A 13632-nucleotide genomic window follows, 5' to 3' on the forward strand; every position below is an offset into this window, starting at 1 on the left:
AGTAACAGCATGAGTAAGAATGCCCTCACACAGCACAGGTTCTAGGGTAGACACAGATTCACACAGACATCACTGTGTTATACTTTAAGGAAAGAGTTCCATTTACAACTTCACATTAACTCATATAAAAATAACCTGACCCTACACAAAATGTCCTTTTAGCAACATTCAAAGTAATTAACTGTTACAATTTCCAACGTGGCAGAGGTATTGAAGCAAAGAAAAAGGGAAAAAAAGAAAAAAAAAACCCACAAAAAAGGCAAATTGTGACAAAAGTATGCGTTAATTAAATGGACAGTATCCTCTTCCAAATTAAGTGACACTGTATAAGAATTTGCTGGATTTTTTTTTTTTTTTTTACAAAACTGAACCCTGTACATTTACACTTGAGGCCAAGCCATTCTGAACGTGGCGGGAAGCCGCAGTTCGGTTACCTTTCCCACTCACTGGTTTCTCCTCTTGCAGAGGAGAACAGACTCTTAATGACTGGAGTCTGTGTCATTTGAGTGGTGTGTGAGAGAGTTTTCACTGCCCCTGGGAGAGTCTACACTTTCATACTCTGCACTGAGTTGGTTTACGTAACTACTACCTCCTCTGCCAGTTCTCTCCTCCGAGCTGCTGGAGGCCTTATTCCCATTCCCTGGAGAAGAAGGAAAGTCATCTACGGCTGTGTCCCTGTGAAATCCAGACCCAGACGTCCTCTGCCGGGAGGAACCGCCATTACTAGGTCCGTTGGCCAGATGACTGCAGTCTTTACCTGTGGCCTCTGCCTGTCCTACAGGCTCAGAAGATGTAGTCCTGCTGGTACTCGGGCCTGGGGCTTGAGACTGCTGCTGTTGGTACTGAGCCAACTGCGGGCATGTCTCCTTCAACTGTTGCTGAAGAACTAGAATGGTACTCTGCATACCCTGTACTTCTTCGTCAAGTTGAATGATGAAGTCATTCAGTTCATCCTGACTGCTTTTAAGCTCCTCACTATATTTCTAATGTAAAGCCAACTCCGCTTCAAGTTGTGCAATACGTCCCTGGGACAGCTGCCTTCCAAGCTCTTGATTCTCCTGGATAAGCATTCGACACTTTGCCATTAACTTTTTGCCTGTTAGGCTACCAGGCGTAAACTTCCAGGCACTCAGTTCATTCTGGGCTTGTTCCAGTTTGTCTGTAGTCTGTTCCAGTTCACTTTCATTTTTAGGAATAACAGGTTGATCGCTGGGTCCACCATTGTTGATCTCAGTTGTGCAACGCTAGGCTGCTGGACTTGCTTGAGGTACTGGATCTGAGTAGTACACTCTTGCATTCCTTGCTCCTTGGTTGCTAGTCGCATTTCAAGAATGTTTTCCCTGCGTGCAGATTCTTGCTGCTGCTGCTTTTGTTTTTCTTCAGATTCCCTTAAGCCAGTTACATCATTAGAGTTGAGATCTGTGTACTTGCCCTCCAAAGCTTGCACATATGCTTCATACTGTTTCCACCTTAGAATTAATTCATCTCGTGGCATAACTTTGAAGTCTGCTTCACTCAGTCGAACCTTTTTGGGAAGAGGTTCTTCGTTGGTCATCTTGAATCCTCTCCAGACGGAGGCTGCGCCGGCGCCCACCTCGTCACGTAGGCTGACCCCACGCTGTCCTCTCGCCGCCAAGGCCGCCCGACCGTGCTGCCTCCGCCGGCCCCCGCGCTCCTCCTCCGCGCCGCAACCCTGGCGCTCCCCTTTCGATAATCTCTTATTAGAAGAAAGGCATTTATGCTAGCCAAGCAAAAATTAGCACATAATCTGCAACAAAATCCAACAGTTTGTGAGGCTGGTATTATGATCTCCATATATTTTCTCACCAAACTAAGGGTCAGCACACTTTTTCAGGAAAGGACAAGAGAGTCAATATTTTATGTGTTTTTTTTTTTTTTTTTTTTGAGTCATAGGTGGTCTCTATCACATATTCTATTGGTTTTTGTACTTCCCTGGTGGTTCAGACAGTAAAGCGTCTTGCTTACAATGAGGGAGACCTGGGTTCGATCCCTGGGTCAGGAAGATCCTCTGGAGAAGGAAATGGCAACCCACTCCAGTACTCTTGCCTGGAAAATCCCAGGGACTGAGGAGCCCGGTAGGCTACAGTCCATGGGGTCACAAAGAGTCGGACACGACTGAGCGATTCTATCACATATTCTACTGTTTTTTACAACCCCTCAAAAAATGTGAAAAGCTTCCTTCGCATGGAGGCTGTATGGAAACCAGCAGTGGGCTGGATTTGACTCATGGCTCTGGGCCCTGCGCTAGACAGTAATTTGAAGGCAGAATCTGTGTTTTGGTGGTATTAGTATTCTCAGAACACATGGTGAGTGCTCCGTTAATGTTTGTTTGGTCAGTAAGTGCAGGCTTGACTCAGTTACATTGAGGATTAGAATGAGGCTATGAATTTCAAACTCATTTCATACATGTGTTGTTGCTATTGTTCAGTTGCTCAGTCACATCCAACTCTTTGTGACCCCATGGACTGGCAGCAGGCCAGGTTTCCCTGTCCTTCACCATCTCCCAGAGCTTGCTTAAAACCATGTCCATTGAGATGGTGACGCTATGTAACCATCTCATCCTCTGCCACCCTCTTCTCTTTTGCCTTCAGTCTTTCCCAGCATCAGGGTCTTTTGCAATGAATCAGCTCTTCTCATGAGGTGGCCAAAATAGTGGACCTTCAGCTTTAGCAGCAGGCCTTCCAATGAACATTCAGGGTTGATTTCTTTTCGGATTGACTTTTAGTCAGAGCATGAGAATAACAGAGATGGAAACACTTGCTTAAACACTTGACAAATTTAATCTAACCTCAGCCTTTTCGGGAGAACAGTTTGAAGAAGAAGGGGAGAAGGAAGGAAGAAAAGAGCTGAGATGTTAAACAATAATCCTTCATGCAGTCATGAAAGATCACATGGAGGATGCAATGGGCCTTTCTAATGGTAGAGCAGAGGGAAAAACACAAAGAATCTGAGAAAACACATTCTTTTGGGGCACCAACCAAACAGTAACTGTCACTGCCTAAAGGACAAGTTCATGAGATAAACTGTTGAGAGAGAGGTAGAAATGTCTCTAGTTATATTTTTAAACACAGAACCCATCTAACTAATGCCTCCAAGCTTCTAAAGCCAAAGCTCTCAGCTTCCCATAGCCACACTTGCTAAGATGTACAGCTATGGCAACAATCAAAGGAAGTGGAGCTTCTGTGACAGCTGGAATGAAATACTATGGAGAGAAAAATCACAACTTTATATTTGCATGTGCATGAATGTTCAGTCATGTCTGACTCTTTGTGACCTCATGGGTGGTAGCCCACCAGGCTCTTCTGTCCACATAATTTTCCAAGCAAGATTACTGGAGTGGGTTGCCATTTCCTACTCCAGGGGATCTTCCTGACCCAGGGATAGAACCCGAGTTGCCTACATCTCCTGCACTGACAGACAGAATCTTTACCACTGTGCCACCTTGGGGAGTTTTAATTTATGCTATATAGTACTATCTTATTCATCTTTCTTTAATAAACACATGTCAAATTTGCAGGTATATCATTGTACCACTTCAATCATTCCATGACATTTTTTCTACCACTATGATCTGACAGTCTTTCAACCTCACATAAATGCCAAGTACTTTGATCCCAACATCTTTTCCACAAGTCATCCCTTGTGAAGTCCTCTTTTCCTCCTCATGTAGTTTAAAATACAATCAAGGGAGTAATTACATCCAATCTTAATTTCTTGCTACTCATTATGGCTGAATGGTAGCATCCAAAATGATATGCCCATGTTCTAATTCCAAGAACTTGTGAATGCTATCCTATTTAGAGAAAAAGACAGGGGTCTTTGCAAATGTAGTTATGTCAAAGATCTTGAGATCATTCTGAATTATTAATGTGGACTCTGAGTCCGATGACAAATGTCCTTAGAAATGGCACACAGCACACGTGCAGAGAAAGTGATATGAAGACAGAGGCAGCAGTTCTCATGTTGTGGCCACAAGTCAGAGAGAAGAGAAGGAGGAAATGTGTCCAAGGGGAACAGATATTGGAGTGATGAGGCCACAAGTCAAGAAATGTCAACAGCAACCATAAGCTGAAAGAGGCAAAAAAATATATTTATATATATTTCCCCTTAAAGCCTTTGGAGAGAGTTCGCCTGTGCTGACACCTTGATTTCAGAGTTCTGACCTCTAGAACTACAAGAGAAAATAAATTTATATTGTTTTAAGCCATCCAACCTGTAGTGATTTGTTACAGCAACCACAGAAAATTTTTTAGAGTTGTCTGGGTCATGGCAAACCTCCACCTCCTCTGAACCTTATCCCATGCACTGAACATGGCTGGAGAAAACTCACAACTATTACCATTTTAAATCCATAACTACAAACTTCCCTGGTTGACCTGTGCTCTTTCTAGCTCTTCTCATGAATGACTTCTTATACTCACTCTTGGCTGGCATTATCACTTTATCTTTCCCTGAAAATAAATAGAAGAAATCAAAGAAGCTTTATAGGCTCTTATCAGGCAGTAGGTAGCCATTTATCCTGGATATGTAGATCAGGTATTCATACTCCCCTCTAAACATCTAAGGACAATTCCAGCCCATGAGCTAATCAACCCTTTCTTGCCTATCAAAGGTCAAGACTCCAAAGATCGCCCCATCTTTTCTGTATACATCAAGTTTTCTCTCTCTTGCAGGGGTCCCCAGCCTCTGGGATCTAATGCCTGATGATCCAAAGTGGAGCTGATATAACAATGACAGAAATAAAGTGCACAATTAATGTAATGTACTTGAATCATCCTGAAACCACAACACCACCTCCAGTCCATGGAAAAAACTGTCTCCCATGAAACTGGTCCCTGGTGCCAAAGCATCTGGGAACTGCTGCTCTACTGAATTGCATTCAACATACAAAAATATTCTTCTTTATACCATCTACAGTCATAATTCTTCCTTATGCAGCAAAGCTCCACTAAGTTGTCTGAACTGATTCCCTCCAATTCCTGTCTTCTCATTCTGAGTTAAACATACTCAATCAAGTTTTGCCCCTACTCCATCAACAGTACTCTTAGCAAGGTGTCTTAACTGGATGCTGCTAAATTTAGTGATCCATTTCTATTTCCCCCTTTACTTGTCAGTAGCACTCAACACTGTCTCAATGTCTTCCTCCTTGTTAAAATCTCTTGACTTGGGTTTGAGAACCCCATACTCCTGTTTTTATGCCTCCCTCACTGACCATTCTCATTTCCCTTGCTAGTTTCTCCTCTTTTCCCTAGCTCTTAGCTTTTTTATATCTCAAGGATTTCCTTTGTCCTCTTTACTTCCCACACTCAAAATTTTTTGTGATCATACTGTCTCATGAATTTAAATATCATCTATTAGTAGGATAATCCTAAATTTATGTCCCCAGTCAAGACTCTTTTCCCAAACTCCAGACTATATCCACCTGTTTCCTTTACTTATCCATTCATTTGAACTTGAAAGTAGGCATCTCAAACTTGCATCCAAAACAGATCCTTTGAGTTCTCTCCCACAAAATTATCTTTCCACATTATGTTAATGGATAGACTATTATTTATTCATGGATTATGGGTATTATCCACAGTTTATCCATTAGTTAATGGGTTTCCCTGTGTCTCAGATGGTAAAGAATCTACCTGCAATGTGGGAGATGTAGGTTCAATCCCTGGGTTGGGAAGATGCCCCGGAGAAGTAAATGGCAACCCACTCCAGTGTTCTTACATGGGAAATCCCATGGACAGAGGCGCCTGATGGTCTACAGTATGAGGGGTCACAAAGAGTCAGATGACTGAGTGACTTTCTCTTCACTTCATCCATTAATTTCTTAAGACAAAAACCTCTGGCGTGGAATCGGAGACATCTATATATAGTTTTTGCATCCCACATCCAAATTATCAGAAAATATCGTTGGTTCTATTGTCCAAATATACTGAGAATAAGACAATTAATTTCCATCTTCATTGGAAACACTCAGTCCAAACAACCATTATCTCTCATCTGATCTACAAGTTGCCAGCTTTGTCTTTCAAGACTATAACTCAGATTATATCACTTCTCAAAATGTTTCCAATAGTTTTCCTACTATCATTCAGAAAGGAAATTAAGCTCCTCAGACTAGTGTATACCATTTATATCTTTAACCATATTTTCTGTCGTCTCCTGCATTCGCTTCTCTACAGCTATGTGGGCACCCTTGCTGTTCCTACAAAATACCTGACTACCTTCTGTTAGAACATTTACACTGGCTGTTCCCTCAGACTGGAATACCCGCTCCCCAGATAACTGCAGGTGTAACTCCTTCACATCCTTTAAATCTCTGCTCAAATGTCATTCTTCTCTGAGGTCTACACTGACCACCATATTTGAGAATTGCCCTGACCCCAACTACTGCACTCCCTATTTGCCTTCCTTGATAAGGCAAATATTCTCCATGATCCTTATCATTTTCTGTCATACTATATGATCTCTTTAACTCCTTGGTTCACTGGTTAATTTCTGCTCCCCTCCCCCACTAGAATAATTTCCCCAAGGCAGGGATTTTTGGCTGTCTTTTCCCACTGGTAGATCTCAGAGTCTTAGGATGGTACCTGGTCCTTTGTAGGCATCCATCAGAATTCATCTGAATAAATATTGTACTCCAGTGACCCACTCTATCACACAGAAGTAATAGGTCTTTGAGTAATCCCATTAAATTTCAAATACTCTCATTCAAATGATTTGAATGTCAGTAAATTGAACAGTCAGAGAAAAATATAACCATAAAGACCACTTTTAGATGTCAACATTTCATAATTTCAAAATCTTATTAGGTACTAATTTTTGACAACAAAGAAGAAGAGGAATTGACATTAATCAGACACTAACATCATGATGCTGCTGCTGCTGCTGCTAAGTCGCTTCAGTCGTGTCCAACTCTGTATGACCCGAGACGCAGCCCACCAGGCTCCCCCATCCCTGGGATTCTCCAGGCAAGAACACTGGAGTGGGTTGCCATTTCCTTCTCCAATGCATGAAAGTGAAAAGTGAAAGTGAAGTCGCTCAGTCCTGTCCGACTCTTCCGCAACCCCATGGACTGCAGCCTACCAGGCTCCTCCGCCCATGGGATTTTCCAGGCAAGAGTACTGGAGTGGGGTGCCATGGCCTTAAAATTCATTTTTATTTATTGGAGTATAGGTGCTTTACAATGTTGTTTTAGTTTCTGCTGCACAATGAAGTGAATCAGCTCTTTGTATTCATATATCCCCTCCTTCTTGGTCTCCCTCCCATCCCCCAGCCCACCCATCTAGGTCATCACAGAGCTCCAAGCTGAGCCTTCTGAGTTTTATAGCAGGTTCCCACTAGTTATTGTTTTAAACGTGCTAGTGTATATATGGTAACCCAATCTCCCAATTCACCCCAGCCCCTCTCCACACCCCCACCATATCCACACATCCATTCTCTATATCTGTGTCTCTCGTCCTGCGCTGCAGATAGGTTCATCTATACCGTTTTTCTAAATTACACGTATATGTGTTAATATATGATATTCGTTTTTCTCTGACTTTTTTCACTCTGTATGATAGGCTGTAGGTCCATCCATGTCTCTACAAATGACCCAACTTCCTTCTTTTATATGGCTGAGTAATATTCCATTGTATATATGTACCACATTTTCTTTATCAATTCATCAGTCTATAGACATTTAGGTTGCTTCCATGTGCTAGCTAGAACTGTATGTATTGTACTATATATATTGTAAATAGTGCTGCAGCAAACATTGGAGTGCATGTGTATTTTTGAATTATCATTTTCTCTGAATATATGCCCAGTAGTGTACAGTAACTCTATTTTTAGTTTTTTAGGGAACCTCTATTCTGTTCTCCATAGTGGCTGTATGTAATATTTTAATCCAACAACTCACTTAAAATTCTATGGAGTAAGGTATTCTCTTCTCATTTTATAAGTGAAGCTTATATGGGAAGCTTTATTATCATTTAGTCTCCCAGTCATATCTGATTCTTTTGTGACCCCATGAAATGTAGCTCGCCAGACTCTTCTGTCTATGGGAAGTTTAAGTCACTTATAAGCAAGAAGAACTGAAATTTTACTACACATCTATCTAACTACAAATATATGCAATATATACAATGATCCGTTTAACTGATCTATCCGTTCAGTTAAAAGTTATGTCATGGCTTTGGTCCACCGTCATGGAGTGGTCTGCAATTTCCTGCCTAGCACTTTACCATTCTTTTGGCAGCTCACAATCTCCATCTTCCTCCTAGCTTTGAAAGAAACTAGAATATTTGCAAAGACCTCATGATCTGGCTGCAATCAACTTTGGAAGTCCACAGCTCATCTATATTCATCCAGTCATTCCCTTCTTTGGAAATCACATGGAGTTTTAGCTTTACAAGCTTAAACAGAATTCATGCTGAACTTGGTTTCCCAGTTTATGGAGGGAATCATTCTTAAAAAAGAGAAAAAGAGAGAGAATGAATCTCTTATGCAGAAAGGTACAGGAAGAGAGATGACGGGAGATGGAGGGAGAATAAAAGAGGAAGAGAGGGAAGAGGAGGGAAATGGGAGAGAGGGATGAAGAGGGGGAGAGGGAGAGATTATTGGGGCAGGGAAGGTTGTGATGACTTAGTTCTTGGAGTAGAGCTTATTCTAGTTTCATATTTCCAAAGTGGGACTGCAAACCTGTCACTCAAAGATTAATTTTTTGTTAGACTTTTAAATCCTCTCACATTTTGGTAACTCTGCATTTATTGGATACAGTATTACAACCTAACAGGGCACAATCATTAACTTAGGTACCTGAAATTCCAAACACTAGCCCTAGAGTATAATGAAGTTCAAGTGGCCATATCTTAGAAAGTGAAGGTGAGTTAATTAGACAAGCCTAAGAACAAATACATGAAATAAAATACTATATCCTTAGGAAATATGTCTAAAAAATAAGAATACAAAATCTGAAATAAAAGTCAATTATTCCTGTAGGTCCAAGAAGCCCTTGTTTTCTCCATGTGCTTTAAACAAGATTTATAATTTCAAGAAGGTATAAGAAGCTTGGGCAAATAATGAAAATGAGTGTCCTGTGCTATATGCTAAAAAACTTAATAGAAAAAAATTAATTCATAATTACTTCAAAGAAATCATAGCATCGACTGCACTTTGTCACCATGGAGGGATTTTTCCATATTTTTAAAGTAGGGGTCCTACTAGGTCCTGCCATTTGTTACCGTTCCTGTAAACTTTCTGAAGAAATTCAGAAATTCGAGTTTTTATGAAAGAAACTTCCGTATTTATAGATATTAATTCAAGGTTTTATAACACAGTGCAGGGAAACAGAATGCATCTGCAGGCCACGCTCAGGCCCTAGCATCTGTTTTCGCCTCTCAATGATTATCTGGGCCCAGGAACGATGAGGAAAGAGAACAAAGGATCAGGCACGTGGGTAGTGGCCTCCCAGGAGAGCCACTGGGATAGTTTAATTATCTCTCGTCTTTGATAAGACTGACTTCTTAAATTTCACATCAACTAACTTGGATATTTTTAAGTTGGGGAGTCATAAATTACCCCCACGTAATGGAATATGTAAGAAAAAATGTGCGTGCTAAGTCACATCTCACTCCGTGCAACCCCGTGGACTGTAGCCCACTAGGCTCCTCTGTCCACGGGATTCTTCAGGCAAGAAGACTGGAGTGGGTTGCCATTTCCTTCTCCAGGGGATCTTCCCAACCCAGGGATCAAACCTGAGTCTCTTGCATCTCCTGCATTGGCAGGCGGGTTCTTTACCACTAGCACCACCTGGGAAAGGTAGTGGTGATTTACATGTGTTTACTATGCATCTGATCTGAGCTTTCCTCACAGAAGCGCATCCAGCAGGAGAGTATAGATTAAAAAGTGAGGTATTCCAGTCTAACAATGCAAACTCTTCAGACAGCTCCTCCTTGGGATATGAATGTTTATTTATTTATTTGACTGTGCTGGGTCTTAGTTATGGAATCTAGGATGGATCACTGTGGTGCTTGGACTCTCTGGCTGTAGCTCGTGGGCTCAAGTAGTTGGAGCATGCAGGCTTGGTTGTTCCTCAGTATGGGAGATCTTAGTGCCCTGACCAGGGAACAAACCTGCGTCCCATGCATTACAAGGCAAATTCTTAACCTCTGGAAGACCAGGAAAGTCCCTCTTCCTAATACTCTTTACTAGCTTTCTGGTCACCTGTAGTGACCTTTCCTGGTAGCTCAGTTGGTAAAGAATCTGCCTGCAATTCAGGAGACCCTGGTTTGGTTCCTGGGTTGGGAAGATCCTCTGGAGAAGCGATAGGCTACCCACTCCAGTATTCTTCAGCTTCCCTGCAATTCAGCTGGTAAAGAATCCACCTGCAACGTAGGAGACCTGGGTTCGATCTTTGGGTTGGGAAGATCCCCTAGAGAAGGGAGAGGCTGCCCACTCCAGTATTCTGGCCTGGAGAGTTCTAAAGACTATAATCCATGGGGTCGCAAAGAGTCAGACACGACTGAGTGACTTTCACTCACTCACTCATCTGCAGTGATGCCATTTGCCAGTGTGGTTAACTGAACACCCTGAAGGTATTCATTCTGGTTGATGAAATAGTGACGTGCCTTTTGTCTCAGCCAGTGTTCGAAGGGAAGCCATTTCTTCTTTGCTGACAGGAGATGACTAGTCCTTAGCTCTTCCTGGTGCCACAGACACCTGCATTCTAGCAACAACTCCCATGCGGCCCCTTGTCCAGTGGGGCCTTGGGGCAGCCCTTGATGTCATATCCTTTCCATTCAGCTTCACTGACTCCACAGACTCCTACCATATTTATCAGCCAGCACACTAGACTGTCTTCTGTGCCGTTCAGCTATGTGTCTTTCTCAACCCAGGAGCTGAGGTGGCCTTTTTGGGGCAAAGCATACTCTCTTGTTCCCACTGCCTTCCCAGGATGAACTGTCTCTTCTGTCCCAAAGCACATATGCCATAAGCTGTGCAGGGACTTCTCTTCTGAAGGTCCCCAAAGGAAGTGAGATCAAAGCCTTTCTGGCCTACAGTGTCCTCGCTAACCTCACCAGATACCATAGAAGCCCCTCCACTCCAACTAGTCAGGAGCCTTCACAGCAGTTAAACAAGCCCACCTCACTCTCTCTCTCTACATCAAGTTGAACTGGGACAACAGGTCTGGACTGTTAGCATCTCCTTCTTTAATAAAGGATGAAAATTATAAGATTATAAGATCAGAAGTCTTGATCATATTATAGAAGGAAATGAAAAAATCTAGAAAATACATTTCCCTCTAGGTATCAGTAAAACCAACTCACAAGCCTACGGCCTTACTGAGGACTAGAAAATGTTACTTTGACTGTCAGAGCCACATGCTGCTTTTCCTTTTGTCTTTGCATTCATGCCACAACGCTCCTCAGGCTTTTGGAGGCAGATGGATGCAGCAGGTTGAACACGGAGGAGGTTGTGTCAAGAAAATAAGGGAAAAGCATAGTAAGTAAGAGAGAGCTCACACTTCGGTGGATAGTATTCTAGAGCAGGAATCTCAAGCTTATTTAATTTGGACCTTCTCCTAAACAAAGCTGAGAGGTTGGCACAGATCCCTGTTTGTGTATTGTAGTCCTAAGCTTGAGACTTGACCAATATTCCAACACCGTAAGAGCTGGAGAACATACCCTTTACACGAGGATCAACTTTAGGATGTGTTTCTTACTTTATTGGTGCAGCCCTGTAACCTCTTCTGATGTTTAGTGAACAGTAACTAATACGTTACTGTGAATATTTTGTTCCTGTATTTTCTTCCTCAACCCTGAGTCATTTTCTTACTGCTCTTAATTTTTTTCTTTTAATCTAAAAGTTTTTATCATTATAAGATCAGAGACTTTTTCCATGGCAACATATCTGTGTTATCGCTCATTTATTAAATCATATTTATTTTAGTGCTGTTATTAAGATTTTAAAGTAAAATGACTGCTAAAAGCCATTTTTCATTTTAATACATAGTTTTCTTTTTTTGAACTTTGAAAGTTTAGTTTTGATTGATTTTTAATGACAAAGTCATCTTTCTCCCATGTTAAATTGATTCTCAAGTACTCTTAGGTGATACACCAGAAATAACCTGAATATTTCTTTGAAGTTTTAGTATTAGTATTATTTCTCAAAATCGGTTGCAATTTATGATCTTTGTTCCATAGCAAACAGGCTACATTTATGGACATGTATAATTTAAACCAAATATTCTTTTCTAAACCTTCTCTTTGAAAGATAATTAATCTCATTCAATTAAGAATAAGCATTAAGCTAGCAAACTAAACTTTACATTTAATTATGAGTTTCACAATGTCCTAAATAACCTTGAAGAATATACCACAACATTGGTCATGTTTTTTAAACAGTTAACAAAAAATAGATATATTCTCACCTACTGAATTATATTTTAGGGTGCGTGAAAGAAACTAGGCTAGCTATTCTCATTTTATTATTTTGCACATACATGTATATGAACTATCAGAGGAAAAGAAACTAAAAGGTTGATTTTCAAATGCCATTTCTTTGCTAAGAAAAATATTTGTAAATCCATGGAAATATTGATTTGTATGAATCCACATAGACCCCCAACACATATCATGCCTGATACATACTAAATTCTTTTTTTAGTTAATTTTTTAATTGAAGTACAGTTCATTTACAATGTCATGTTAGTTTCAGGTATATAGCACAGTGATTCAGATATATATATATATTATATATAAAGAAACATACCCTTTATACTAGGATCAGTTTTAGGATATGTCTCTTGCTTTATTGGTGTAGCCCTGCAATCTCTTCTGATGTTTAGTGAGCAGTAACTAATAAATTACTATTGATATAAATTTCTTCCTATATTTTCTTCCTCAATATATATCTGAATATATATATATTATTACATATTATTGTATATTATATTGCATATTATTATACATTATTGCATATTATTATTATTAAATATTAATGCATATTATTATTGCATATTATTACATATTATTATATATTATTACAAATTGTTGAGTAGAGTTCTCTATGGTGTAAGCAGGTACTTGTTAGTCATCTACTTTCTGTACAGTAGTGGGACATAGTAACTTTTATAGGGGATTATAGCTCAGTAACACCTACTCTCCCTTGCCCACCTGCCCTTGGGGGAGGGTACACTCCCATCTTGTTAGTGATGGATTTGTTCACGTGATATGCACTGGCCATGGAATGGGAGTGAAGGTAAAGGAAGGTCAGGTTCCAGTGGCATCTTTAGGGGCCAATGAAAGTGTCCGTCAGCCCTCTTGTCATCTTCACTCCGGCACGACCTCAGCGTACTTATATTAGAGCTTCTCCATCAAAGGAAGCTCTTGAAGGAGCGTCATGGGGTAACAAATCAGAACCTGACCATGCGGTCTGCCTGGCATGGACCCGCTGCAGCCAGCTTCCAAGAGATCAACACATATTATTGTAAACCACTGAGATTTGGGGAGTACTGGGTTCATAGCATCATTGGAGCAGTAGCGTATAAACACAGCCACTGATACATAGAGGACATGCGCTGGTAAAGCAAAACCTGAAATTTGCATCTCATGGCTTTGGAGCTGAGTAGAA

The 13632-nt window shown here is 40.9% G+C and overlaps 1 pseudogene; it reads right to left on the minus strand.

Moving 5' to 3' along the window:
* Nucleotides 1-357: 357 nt before the first annotated feature.
* LOC147361350 (pre-mRNA-splicing regulator WTAP pseudogene) lies at nt 358-1699 on the minus strand (annotated as a pseudogene).
* Between the last annotated feature and the right edge of the window lie 11933 nt (nt 1700-13632).

This window comes from Bos grunniens, chromosome 12 (assembly GCF_055505025.1).
Source record: "Bos grunniens cultivar Pamir isolate PY7600 chromosome 12, Bosgru_T2T1.0, whole genome shotgun sequence".
In the NCBI taxonomy this organism is placed as follows: domain Eukaryota; kingdom Metazoa; phylum Chordata; class Mammalia; order Artiodactyla; family Bovidae; genus Bos; species Bos grunniens.